Genomic DNA, 12,897 nt, shown 5'->3' on the forward strand with positions numbered 1-12,897 from the left:
GAGCAGGAAGCAAGAGGCAGGGCTAAGAAGGTGGGTGGTGCTTAGGCCAGGTGACCTAGATCAACTTGCACCTGCTCCCCCTCTGCAAAGGAAAAGAGGCTGGAGGGCATGCTAAGTGGTGAAAAAGAGCAGCAAGCAGGAAGGCACCAGGCGGGCGGGGCTTGCTAAGTGGTGTAAAAGAGCGGCAAACAGGAAGGCACCAGGTGGGTGGGGCTTGCTTAGTGGTGAAAAAGAGCGAAAAGCAGGAAGGCACTAGGTGGGCAGGGCTTGCTAAGTGGTGAAAAATAGCGGCAAGCAGGAAGGCACCAGGGGGCGGGGCTTAGGCCAGGTGACCTAGATCCACTTGCACCTGCTCCCCATCTGCGTAAGTGGTTTTGTATTGCTTGGTATTAACATCAGGGCAGCTGGTATGTCAACATCTAGGAAGACACAGTAGATGGCTAACATAAATATGTGTGAGCTTCCTGATCTTATGAATGTACTGAATATATTGTTCAATAGCCCCGGGTATTTATCAACAAAAGAGCCCATATTTCGAATCCTTGTGGAAGTGGGGTAAATTGTGGAAAGACATTTCTGTGTTTCTATCACCGTACAATATATCTGTTGCTTAATTGAGTCTGTGAGCAGGCGTTCCCACTACTGTGTGTTCTCTTCCAATATGGCGGCCATTGTAATGTGCTCAAAATCCTCTTGTGACTGGCTTTGGTGGTCTGTCGTTTGTTTCTAGCTACAGGCAATTATATTAGCAGTTAACCGTTGCATTCGTGCAAATTCACTTTGAGTGCTCGAGATCCACAAATGGAGAGGTGAGTTTGCTATTGTTCTAATTATCTGGCAAGATACAACATTGTGTAAGAGGATTCAATTCAACACTACAGCTAAGTCAATGCCTAGTCTGGGATACTGAATGGAAACCCTTATTGATATATCTTTATGTCCAGTTCATGCGTTCTGGGTGACTACCCCTATATAACACCCCTCTCTTGGAATCCTCCTGACCCCACTCAGCCAAGAAGTAGTTCTGTTTTGCAAGTTAAAAGGTTTAATTGATAATTTAAACAATATATATATATATATATATCACGCTTTATAATAAATTAATAATTGAATATCACACTTAATCTGAGATGATCAAGATTAACAACGGAGAATCTGGCACTAGCACACTTCTTGATAATCACTAAGGAGTTGACATGAAATGGATAAGATAGCAACAATACTTTTATGGTTTCAAATGGATGCAATGTGGAATGAAATGCAGTAAAGAAAATAACTTGATAGGATTTCAGCAAAGACAATGTAATCACTTTCTTGTACAATTCACCCCCCCTTTTATGCAATGCAAGGAAAGGGAAGGAAGGCACACAATTCTCAGAACTGCAATTCAAACGTAATTCAGTTCACCCAGCAACTTAGACTACAGAAGTTGAAAACACAGGCCCAAATGCTTTTAAATGTGCTGGCAATGAAGAAACAAATATGCTAAAATGCTTTTAATTCCCTCTAGAGGTTCAGGGTGAGTGATATCTAGTTAATATTAGTCCTGGCTCACTCTTGCAATGATTAGGGATGATTAGCAGGTTGCAAACGAATTTTTAGCAAGGACAGCAAGAAAACTTCTGTTTTCACACGTGGAGAAATTTGCAAATCGCGGCAAATTCGCGATTGCGCCGGGCGCGATTACAGAGGAACTATCATTTTGGGGTCCTAGCCTAGGATCTCAGCTTCCAGATGAAAGTTACTGCAAGTCTCTAGGACAAACGGTCCCAGAGATATGAGCGATTAAATAAAGGTTGTTTTTCAGATTTGAAATTTTAAAGTTCAAAAAGACAAGTGCAGCTTGCAACTAGAAAATGACAGGTGACAGTTAGGAGGCAGTTCTACTTAGATTAAATAGATTGAATTATATTATTTTAACTAAGAGATTGGTTCTGCACAGTTTGCTAGGTGCTCACACTATATTCTTGAATTAAATGGGCCTCGCCACGGATCTGGTCAGGTTTTAGACTGAACTCTGGTCTGGCCTCTGCACTTCAGTGATCTGGGTCAGCTCTGCTCTGCTGGTCTGGTCTGGGTTTCTGGTTCTGGATATTGATAGATTTGAAGTCTGGATCTTTCTGCACAGCTTTCTCTAGAGATTGATGGAGGTAAAGTATGGATTTTCCCGGCAGAGCTTCCAGCTGCAAATGGATTTGAAGGTCCCTATCTGTCCTGTCTGTCTGCTTTTATCTGTTTTTAAAATGGGTGTGTGTGCAGCATCACTAGCCCCTACCCCTCTCCACTTGTCATTGGCCACTTCATCCGCTTCCACTTGATTGGGGGAATGAATTGAAGTGTCATCATGATGAGGTCTGTTTATGATACAGAGAACCCACCCCTGTCAACTTTACACACAATCTATATTTGCTCAAAAAACATATTTCATAGCTACACAGTGGTTTGAAATGACATGCACCCATCACATATCACAGGAGGTATCCCCTGTTCCACCTCTGCTCTTCCTGGGAGCTTGCATTCAGAAATGGCAATATTTTGCACTTTTTAACTGGTTTGCAATACCAGACATTACCCCAAATGTACACACATGTGCGCAAGGAGTATGGACATTAGTTGATGAAGTGTCAGATTTTTCACATGCACACATTTTGAGTAATATCCTCTTTTCCGCTAAAACCCCCCGGAACATACCACCGGGTCCTAACACGTCTTAAAATGTGGGCAGAAAAATCACAAGAATTATGGTGTCATTTAAATAATTTTCACAAGTCCGCTCTATGAGTGATCCATCTTTTTAGAGTTATGTTCTGGCCCCAAAGGGGTGTGGTTTCCCCCCAGCACAAGGTTGAATTTCTGGTTTTTCCAGTTCTGCCAAGCCAGCTTGCTCTCACAGGCAGTGCCCCTCCCCTTCCCTTCCAGGAGGAAGCTACATTTACGACATCTGCAATAAACCATCTGCCTGGGTGAAGGGGGTTGCATTGTTCAGAGCTCCTGTATTCTGTGGGGGCTCCCCTTAATTCAATTATCAGAGAGACGGCATATCCTTAGTGTGGCCAGCAAAAGGCAGATAGGCCTGGAAACACAGCTGTGACTCAAGTTTCACTCCTGATGGGGGTAGTTGGTGGGCAGAATTCAGTTCCTTAAGCCAGGTTTCAGATAAAATGTCACTTTTTGTTACCCAGTTTAAGTCAAGACAATGTTTACATATGCAGCTAGAATGCTGATTCTAAGTTTAAAACTATGACATTTAAACAATTGCAACCTATGTGACACTCAAAAGTAGGTCACTCATTTCTTTTAAACATTTAGATTTTTAGTGTCTTTCAGTCCAAATTTACTTAAACTGCTGAAATCCACAGCTCAGCCAGTCTTGTTATAAACCTTCAAGTCACTTTAGAATATAACTTTACATTGGATCCACCTCTCAGTAAGTCTTTCTTTGGCCTGCTTTGGGTTCATTTATTCAGTTTTCTACAAAAAAGTAAAATCTGGTGTTGTTTTAAAACGCCGGCTTTTTGATAGTGGTGAGTACTGGTACTGCACCCCTTTTTGGGATTTAAGAAAATGAATTCCCAACAGTTATGGGTTTGCTTTTGGCAATCAGCATTGCCACTCCCAATGGTTTCAGACTACTGTGTGGGTAGTCCAATGGTGGTTTTAGGCAGTGTCCTTCTGTGCCCATAACATCGGCAAAAATGAGTGGCAGCCTATTCTTCATGCATTTCCCTGTGCATTTTCTGGGAAGCTCTGGCCATCATGATGTTTTCCATGTCAGTACTGCACAGTTTTGAGGTAGGGCTCGGATGCATGGGTAAATACATCCCACAAGCCCCCCTCTTGCGATGGCCATTCGGTTTCACTGATGGGACTCGCAAGACCTGGGATGTTTCCTCATCTTCTTCCAATAGATGGCACAGTTCAGCATATTTTCCTCCATCCGGTACTGGTCGATCGGTTCTCCTCGCCGGTCCTGATGGGAATATTGGGCGGTACCCCGGGCCCATTGGATCTTCGTTCCCGTCTCCGGATCATCCTCCTTGGCCCGTCTCCAGGTTTTCTTTCTCCTAGGACGACAAAGGAAGAGCGGCAATACCTACTCATAGACGTTTTTCCACCACTGTTGAGATAGTGGGGCAGCATATGCATTTCATCATAACGAAACATTACATTCTTATTTTGAAAAAAAAAACAGTATAACTAAGAGACAGTTTCATGCAAATCAGAATATTTTAGAGACTAGATGTGGTATGTTTTATGGTTGGAACTGAATTAGTCTGAGACAGGACCCGCTAGGATTCCAGAGGATTCCTCCAGTTGTTGCAGAGTGTGCCTGGGATGGCAACATTTCAACTAGTTTATGTGGACCCACTTGTCTTCCCCTGCTGCCAAAGGACCTTTGGGGATGTGGATTTTGTAGGCCACAGGGGTCCCTTCCATGTAGGCAAGAATTTCCGCTGTTTTGCCTGGTTTCTTTGGAAGTTGTATAGATAGACCCTGTCTCCCACCTGATATTCCTTCCTGGAAGTTTTCAGGTCATAATGGGTCTTCATGCTATCAGCCGATCTTTCTAGATTCCGCTGAGCGTAAGCAAAAGCATGTTGAAGGTGTTTCCTTAAATTCTCCACATACTCATGAGTTGTGGAGGCATTTATTAGTGTCTGCTCTTGGGTCCTGTAGAGCAAATGCTGAGGAAGCACCATCTTGCGTCCAGTCATCAACTCAAATGGTGACATTTTGGTTGCAGATGAAGGGGTAGATCTGATGGCCATTAGGACCAGAGGTAATCGGATATCCCAACTTGGCCCAGAATCTGCCACAAACTTTTTTAAGATGCTCACAATGGTTCGGTTATATCTCTCTACTGCCCCAGAAGAAGCTGGCCGGTAAGCAATATGCAACTTCCTTTTGACCCCCAGTATCTCCCACATCTTTGTCATTACTTCACTGGTGAAGTGGCTACCTCTGTCTGACTCAATCCTTTGAGGTAGACCAAAGCGGGAAAAGATGTGGTTAATCATCAGGGCAGCTGCAGTTTCTGCCTTGCAATTTGGGGCTGGGAGACATTCCACCCACTTGGTAAACAAGCATGTCACAGTCAACATGTACTTATTCCCCCTAGCAGAGCGAATCACGGGGCCTACAAAGTCGATTTGTAAATCTGACCATGGCAGTGTCATCCCCCTCTTTTGGAGAGGCGCACGGTGCGTGAGGGATGATGGCTGAAATTGTGCACACACAAGACACCCCTTCAAGTATTGGTCGAGGTCCTGCCCCATGTGTGGCCAGTATGCAACCTCTCTTAAGATTTCCAATGTTGTGTGAAACCCCCTATGACCGGCGGTGGCCGCATCATGGGCGTGACTTAACATCAGGCTTCGGAATGAGGTAGGAACCACCCACTGATCGTGGCCAGCTTTGGATTTCCTTACCAGCAAACCGTCTTGGATTCGGAACATTTTTGGACATTTCATCAACACTCTTAGGTCCTCTTTCCCAATGTATCGGTATCCGTCAGGGGAAAGTTCTCAGGGTCCTCAAGGTGTTGGTAAAATTTACCAATAACTGGATCCCCCTTCTGAGCGGTAATCAAATCAGCATCAGGGGTCTCCTTACTCCATTGTGCAATTGAAAGGTCGTTGTGAGCATTTGTCTGGGACCTAGTGATAGCAGTGACCTGGATTTCCCCCAACAGGGACTCAATCTCAATTAGATCCCCTTGGATGGCCCCGGTTTTGGCCAACTGATCAGCTAAGTCATTTCCAGTTTTGTCTGGTCCCTCTACTTTGGAATGACCCTTGATCTTTTTCCAATAGATGGTCATCTCATTCGAGGTGACCAGATCATCAATGTTTTGTATCAACTTCCCATGTTTCAAGGGTTTGTTATTAGCACATAACATGCCTCTGGTTTTCCAATTAACCAGGTGCTCCACGAACCCGTTCCGTACATAATCCGAATCTGTGATTATGACCAGTTCGCGGAGTTGATGCTGGATAGCAGTGAGGATGGCCTGATGCACAGCCATCAATTCTGCCACCTGACTACTTCGGGGACCAATTTTGTATCCATCGGAAGGTTCTGGGGACTCATTCACCCATGCATTCCCTACGCCAGCCACCAGTTCTTTTTCCCCGTTGTTGTCAACATGGTAAGAGCATCCATCCACATAGACAGTGGGCATTCCCTCACACTTGTCCTCTTCAAAGACTTTGTGTGGGGAATTAAAGTATGCCTCCATGTTGTCCTTGATTTTTAGACTTTCGTCCTCGAGACAGTTTTCTCTGGCACAATCATGCAAGTCAGCCAGACCTTGCGTGAGGGGACTCTTCTTGTTTTGGCCATATCTGACCTCCACAGGAAAGCCTTGCATTGACAGAATCCAGGAAGTAATTCGGGAATTACTCACATTTCCGGCCCGGATTCTGTCACTTTGGAGATATTGCAGAGGCTGGTGTGGAGTCTCCACTATGATGTGTTCCCCATGGATAAACGGGCGGTAATTCTTCAATGCCCACACCGTTGCCAGGAGTGCCTTCTCACAATCGTTGAATTTTTCCTCCACAGAGGATAAAGTTTTGCTCGCATAGGAGATTACTTTATTGACCTTGTCATGCTTTTGGTATAATACTGCCGTCAAGCACGTATTAGAGAACCCCGTCTCCAGGAAGAACTCCTTGTTTCTGTCAGGGTAAGCTAGGCAAGGCGCTTGTGAGAGGCTTCTTTTGAGTTGTTTTACTGCCTCGGCTTGTTCTGGACCCCATTCCCACTTGACCCCCCCCTTCAGGAGATGAATCAGGGGTCTGGTGATCTCTGCGTAGCCCTCAATGAACTTTCTGCTGTAATTAGTCAGTCCAAGGAGGCTCCTTAGTTCTCGCAGAGTTGTGGGGTCTTTCAGTTTCTGAAGTGCTTCCACTTTCTTTTCCTGGGGACAGAGGCCCTGAGGAGTAATCTCATGCCCCAAGAAATTAACACGGGTTCTACACCACTGTGCTTTCTGAAAGGAAAGTTTTGCTCCGGCGGCCCTCAACTGGGTCAGAACATAACAGATCTCCGCTATGTGTTCCTCCACAGATGAACTTTTGATGAGGACATCATCTACATAAGCCAGGTTACCCCTCGCATCCAGGTCGGGCATGGCCTTGTGTAGAAAAATGTTGAATTCATTGCCGGAGTTGAGGTATCCGAAGGGAGTCCGGGTCCAGGTGTACTGCTGGCCCCCAAAGGTAAAAGCCAGTTTGTATTGGTCCTCCCTACTGACAGGCACAGTCCAGTATCCATTGGTCAGGTCTATTGCAGTGAATACCTGTGACCCCTGGATCTGGGCCAGCCCTTGGTCAATGTAGGGCAGAGGACAAGGGAAGTATGGACCCGTTTGTTGAGCTCCCTGAGGTCGGCGCAGAGTCTCCACTGGCCGTTTGGCTTCAATATTCCCAGCACCGGATTATTGAAGGTGCTGTGGACTGGACGGATTATTCCCCGGGACTCAAGGTTCTTAATTATTTCAGTAAGGGACTCCATTGATGCGAGAGGCAAGCGATATTGCTTCACAAACACTGGAGTCATGCCAGGGTCCGTGGGGATTGTTGTTGTGTGGATGTCAGTGCGACCACAGTCATATGAGTCTACCGCAAAGAGATCTTGGAAATCCAAGAAAACTTGTTTCAACTTTTGCTTTTGTTCCGGAGTCACACAGGCATCAGCTAGGTTGACTCTCTCTTCCACCATCTGCCTGAAGCCTGGAAAGACTTCTGGTTTGGCTATTTCAGCGGCCTCCTCCAGCTGGGCGGAGAAGTCCCGGTCAGAGTGCTGATTTGGACTGGAGGCTTCAGGTGGGAAAGGCAGCCCTCATGGACTTGGAAAATCACCTCATCCCTCCTGAAGTCACAAGTCACATCTTCCTTACCATAGGGGCAGGAAGTGTACACCAGGAAGTTCCCCCCATGCCGGGTAAAAATCCTGTCTGGTGTTGTATTGTCATCACTGTCACTGTCAAAGCAGTCCTTGGGGATTGGCCCTAACAGTTCATTACCTAAATCAATGGAAAAATGTCGGTCATCAACCGCCATTCCAATAATGGTGCCTGCGGCTAGAGTAATACTCTTTAAGTCGCTGTTATCCACCTCTATTGGAATGGTGTCATGTTCTATGTTGACTAATGGAGTTGGGTTTACCCCCAACCCTTGCTGTTGGAGAGAAGCGTTTAGATGTATGTAAGCATCAGGGTTTTTCAAATGTTGTCCTCTTTTAACTTTCACTTCCAGGGAGAATTGTCGGGTCCTTTCTGGGATGGTGACTTCCTCTTTGATCTGAATTTCAACTGCATAAGGTAGCAATTGAGCTGACCTAAATGCTTTTTCTTGATCATCAAAGCCCATGGGATTATCCGCTAATCGGGACCAAGCTTTGAAGTTTATTAGGTCCAAAATAATGGCAAAGCGATTGAGAATGTCACTGCCTAAGTAAAAGGCGGCAGGGACATCTCGCACGACCCAACAATTATGGACTATGCTCTTGTTGCCAATGGAGATTTTGAGCATACACCTGCTTGGCGGGAGATGTTTGGAATTAGGCGCTTCCAAGTCCATTTCCCATTTGTCTATCAGTTTGAATGTGGGAATGGCTGGATCTTTTGGGAGTTGGCGGAACATGGCTTCGCTGATGAAGCTCTTACCGTTGTTCACACACACTCGAGCGAGAACAGAGTCCTTCCCATCATTTAATTGAACAGGGATGAACAACTGCTCTCCAATTTGCTGAATATCAGCCAGGCTCTGAGCCGATTTCACATCTTTCTGGACTATAGGAGTGGGAGTTTCTGATTGTGGATTAGTAAAGAATCTCAGAGTGTTTCCTTCCAGCGTGGAGTACCACTTTAGACTGGAAGGAAGGTTGATTTTCAGAAATAGAGAGGACCCTCCATCACCAGTCTGTTGTCCTACTGCTATTACTGTCACGTCTGGAATTTGGCTATTCTGGAAGTGAAATTCTACTTGGTCAGATTTTTTGTTCAACCATGTGGCAGGTGCCGTTTAAACTAACATGGTTGACACTCTGTTTTAATTTTATTGGTCGGCTAGTCTGGGTCCAGAGGACCTTGTTTACACAATCTATTAGGGGTGACAACCTTCTCAGGAGGTCATTCCCCAGTAAACCAGGGGTGCCCTCTGGAGTCACAACTATGACTGGGTGTTTCAACTTGTGTCGCCCAATTTTAATGTCCAAGTCTGCCGTCCCCTCGACGGGAATTTCCTTCTTGTCAAAGTTCTGGAGTTGTCCAGGAATGAGGTGAGAGGAATTTGGTAATTCTCTCCCCTTCCTGCATTCAGTTCATCAAAGGCCCTTCTGGACAGAAGGGTAACTTGAGATCCCGTGTCCACCAGCGCTGAAATTGTACCCTGCCCCTGTACTTGTACCGGGGCATAGTATCTTCCCTCCTTCTCCTCAAGGGGGCACAGATAATGCACATTTTTGGACAACTGGTGGGCTAACTTTCTGGTTTTGGACATCGCTAGCGAAGAGATTTGCTCAGAATTCTGTGGAGAGCCTTGGGAATCTGAAAGAAAAAGTTGGCAACTGGAGATCAGAGCCATTGTGGGTTCCCCTGGCTCCGCCCCCCCCTTTTTGGAGGCAGTCACCAGGATGGGTTTGAACCAGGGGATTTTCTTGCTGTTGGTTCTGGGATGAGATGGTGGGCGGCGGTAGCTCAGTCTCCACATCTCCCCAGTCTGGATTTGCATCCCTAGGGACCCATTTTTCTTTGGGAGGAGTTCCCCCCTCTCTGAAGGAGAAGATCCTTTTCCCAGGATCCTCTGAGGATCCCTCTCCCTCAAATTGGAAGATCTGTACCTCCTCCTCAAACTGAGTCTGTTTGGGTCTTTTGTTTCTCCTACCCCCCCTCTGCTCCTTAGGAGGCAGACTTTCAGGGGCAAGAGATTTTGTTTCCGGTTCCTGGGTTTCCAGGGGCTGTTTACAAGTGAGGAAGGAAGCTTCCTCCAAGGCTTTACACCACCCTTCCCTTTGTGCCTCCTCCCTGGTAACCGGTGTGTTATCGGGGTGCTGCCCCCGTCATTGTTCTGGAGCACCAGGTCCAGAGTTGGGTGCGTTCTGCGCCGGCACGCCCATCTGAGGGTTCTGCTGAGCCCTCAGTATGTGACCCAGATCCCGCGCCATGTTTTGAACCTGGCGCTCTAACTGGGAAACCCGCTCAGGCTGATACGGGGCCCTGTTTTCTCCCCTGGGCTGATCCCGGAAAGGGTAGCTGTCCCTTCTTTGGTAGTACCCCTGGTTGGGAAGATTTGGATACCCCTCCACCCTTGGCCTCCCCTCTCCCGGATTCAGTGGTCTGGGCTCAGGGAATTGGGGAAAGAAGGATGGATGGTTTTGGGGCTGAAAGTTGGGTGGATACCTGGGGAAAAAGTTCTGCCCAGGGTTTGGAGAATTTCTGCCCTCCTGTGGGAAGTTAGGAGGGAAGTTCCCTGGGTTAGGTGCTTGGCTGGATCCCCCCCCTTGGGTTGGAGGAGTCCACACATAACCCAGGATGGGTCGATTTCCCTTATATAATCAGGGGACTTACATAATCAGGAGAGCGAGGGACCCCATTTGTGGGGCTGCCTCCTTGGCTCCCTGTCTGTGACTGACCCGAGGGATTTCTGGGCTTAGGATTATTAGGTGCAGGTAGGTTTTTAGGCCCCCCCATCTCCAAATCCAAAACGGGGGTGACCTTTACCTCTGCCACCTTGGCAGCAGCAGGGGTGCTGTTGGCTTTGGGGTTTTTCTGGGCATTACTTTTACTATCTACCGGTTTCTGCACCTCATAGATCCGGGTAGCCTGTTCAATGACCCAGTCTAAAGATCTTTTCTCGTGAAAATCCCTCACGAGCTGGGTCATTATGTATTTGGGCAAGGCATGAAAAAATGTATTAATGAATTCTCTACTGTCTGTGCGCACCCTTCTGGTGGTCTGCGCAAAAGCACGTTTCAGTTCTTGCACAAATTCTTGTGGGGCCTGATCCTCCCCACATTGCAAATTGTAGGCTGCCTTGCGAGCCTCTTGAGGATTTCTGTGAACAGAAAAATGTTTCAAGATGGCCGCCTTATAGGTGGACCATCTTAAATGATTTTGGTCCTCCAGCCCCGCAAAGAAACTGGAGTATTCCGGGGAGAAGGTCCACTTTACATATTGAATACAGCTTTGGCTGTCCTTCAAATGGAAAGTCTCCATCATTTGCTCAAACAACTCTAAGTGCTCCCAAACAGAATACTTGGCGTTCTTATGATAAGGCGTGATGACGCTCCTGATTGCCTTAATCTGTTTCAATGGGTCCTTAATCAAGGCCCTTTTTGTCTTATTGGCCCTTTTGGTCCGGGTAACCCTGGTCCATTCATCTTCTGACTCAGAGGCACTGCTCCCAGAGGTTCCCGTCTGTTCTTCCAGGTTTTCCCGGATTCTGCGAGCCTGGGAATGGCTGGCAGAATGTGGGGACCTGGTGTCCTGTGTCCTGTACCGCTCAGAGGAGTCTTCAGATCCCTCCTTGCTGCCAGGATTTGCTGGGTACCCCCCCCCACTGACCTAACTGGGCAGAGGTTTTCAGAATGCCCTTAATGGGCCTACTCTCCTGGGGTTACCCATTAAATTGCACTGTGCTTAGATGCCCATACCCGGATGCCCGCCCCTCCATACCTGGGTGGTACTGGCCTATGAGCCCCATACTTTTGTCTGGATAGTAGTCTACCATCCCTGTGGCCCGGTGCTCATGTGCGCCAGGGAACATGGGGGTGGCAGAGTCCAGGGACTGAGAGGTATGAGGGCCTCTGGTACTAGGGCTCCTGAGGTTATGCTCCGGAGCTTCCCTTTCCCAGCGAACCTCATCTCTATCCGCCCCTGCTCCCTGTTGCAATGCAAGAGCCTGCATTTGTGCCTTCAGTTCCTCAGTTAAGGCCTTACTAGACTCTATCAGTCTCTCCTGCATCGCTACCTGTTGCTGGAGCCTATCATTGTGCTGGCAGAGAGCCTCATTCTCTCTCTGCGTTTCCTGATTGGTCCTGGAGCACTGGGCCAGTCTTTGCTGCAGGAGGGTTACCTCCTGAGCTGTGTCCCTATTGGCCTGCTCCTTTCTTGCTAGAGCATCCTCCACCCTCCTGGTGTGCTCTAACAAGTTCTGGTGTTCTTTTTGGAGGTCACCCAGTCCCTGGTGGGCCAGGTGATTTTCTTGCATTTTTCTTTTTAAGTGGCAGACTTCCTGGCCTAAGGTGTCCCTTTCCTGACTAAGAGCCTGCATTTGTGCCGCCAGGTCGTCCCTCTGCCTTTGAAAGGCACCAGCTTTCTGGCGTTCTTCATCAAACTCTGCCTGGGTATCCGGTCCCGGAGATATGAGCGATTAAATAAAGGTTGTTTTTCAGATTTGAAATTTTAAAGTTCAAAAAGACAAGTGCAGCTTGCAACTAGAAAATGACAGGTGACAGTTAGGAGGCAGTTCTACTTAGATTAAATAGATTGAATTATATTATTTTAACTAAGAGATTGGTTCTGCACAGTTTGCTAGGTACTCACACTATATTCTTGAATTAAATGGGCCTCGCCACGGATCTGGTCAGGTTTTAGACTGAACTCTGGTCTGGCCTCTGCACTTAAGTGATCTGGGTCAGCTCTGCTCTGCTGGTCTGGTCTGGGTTTCTGGTTCTGGATATTGATAGATTTGAAGTCTGGATCTTTCTGCACAGCTTTCTCTAGAGATTGATGGAGGTAAAGTATGGATTTTCCCGGCAGAGCTTCCAGCTGCAAATGGATTTGAAGGTCCCTATCTGTCCTGTCTGTCTGCTTTTATCTGTTTTTAAAATGGGTGTGTGTGCAGCATCACTAGCCCCTACCCCTCTCCACTTGTCATTGGCCACTTCACC

Source organism: Ambystoma mexicanum, chromosome 10 (assembly GCF_040938575.1).
Source record: "Ambystoma mexicanum isolate Mex_15411 chromosome 10, UKY_AmexF1_1, whole genome shotgun sequence".
Classification (NCBI taxonomy): domain Eukaryota; kingdom Metazoa; phylum Chordata; class Amphibia; order Caudata; family Ambystomatidae; genus Ambystoma; species Ambystoma mexicanum.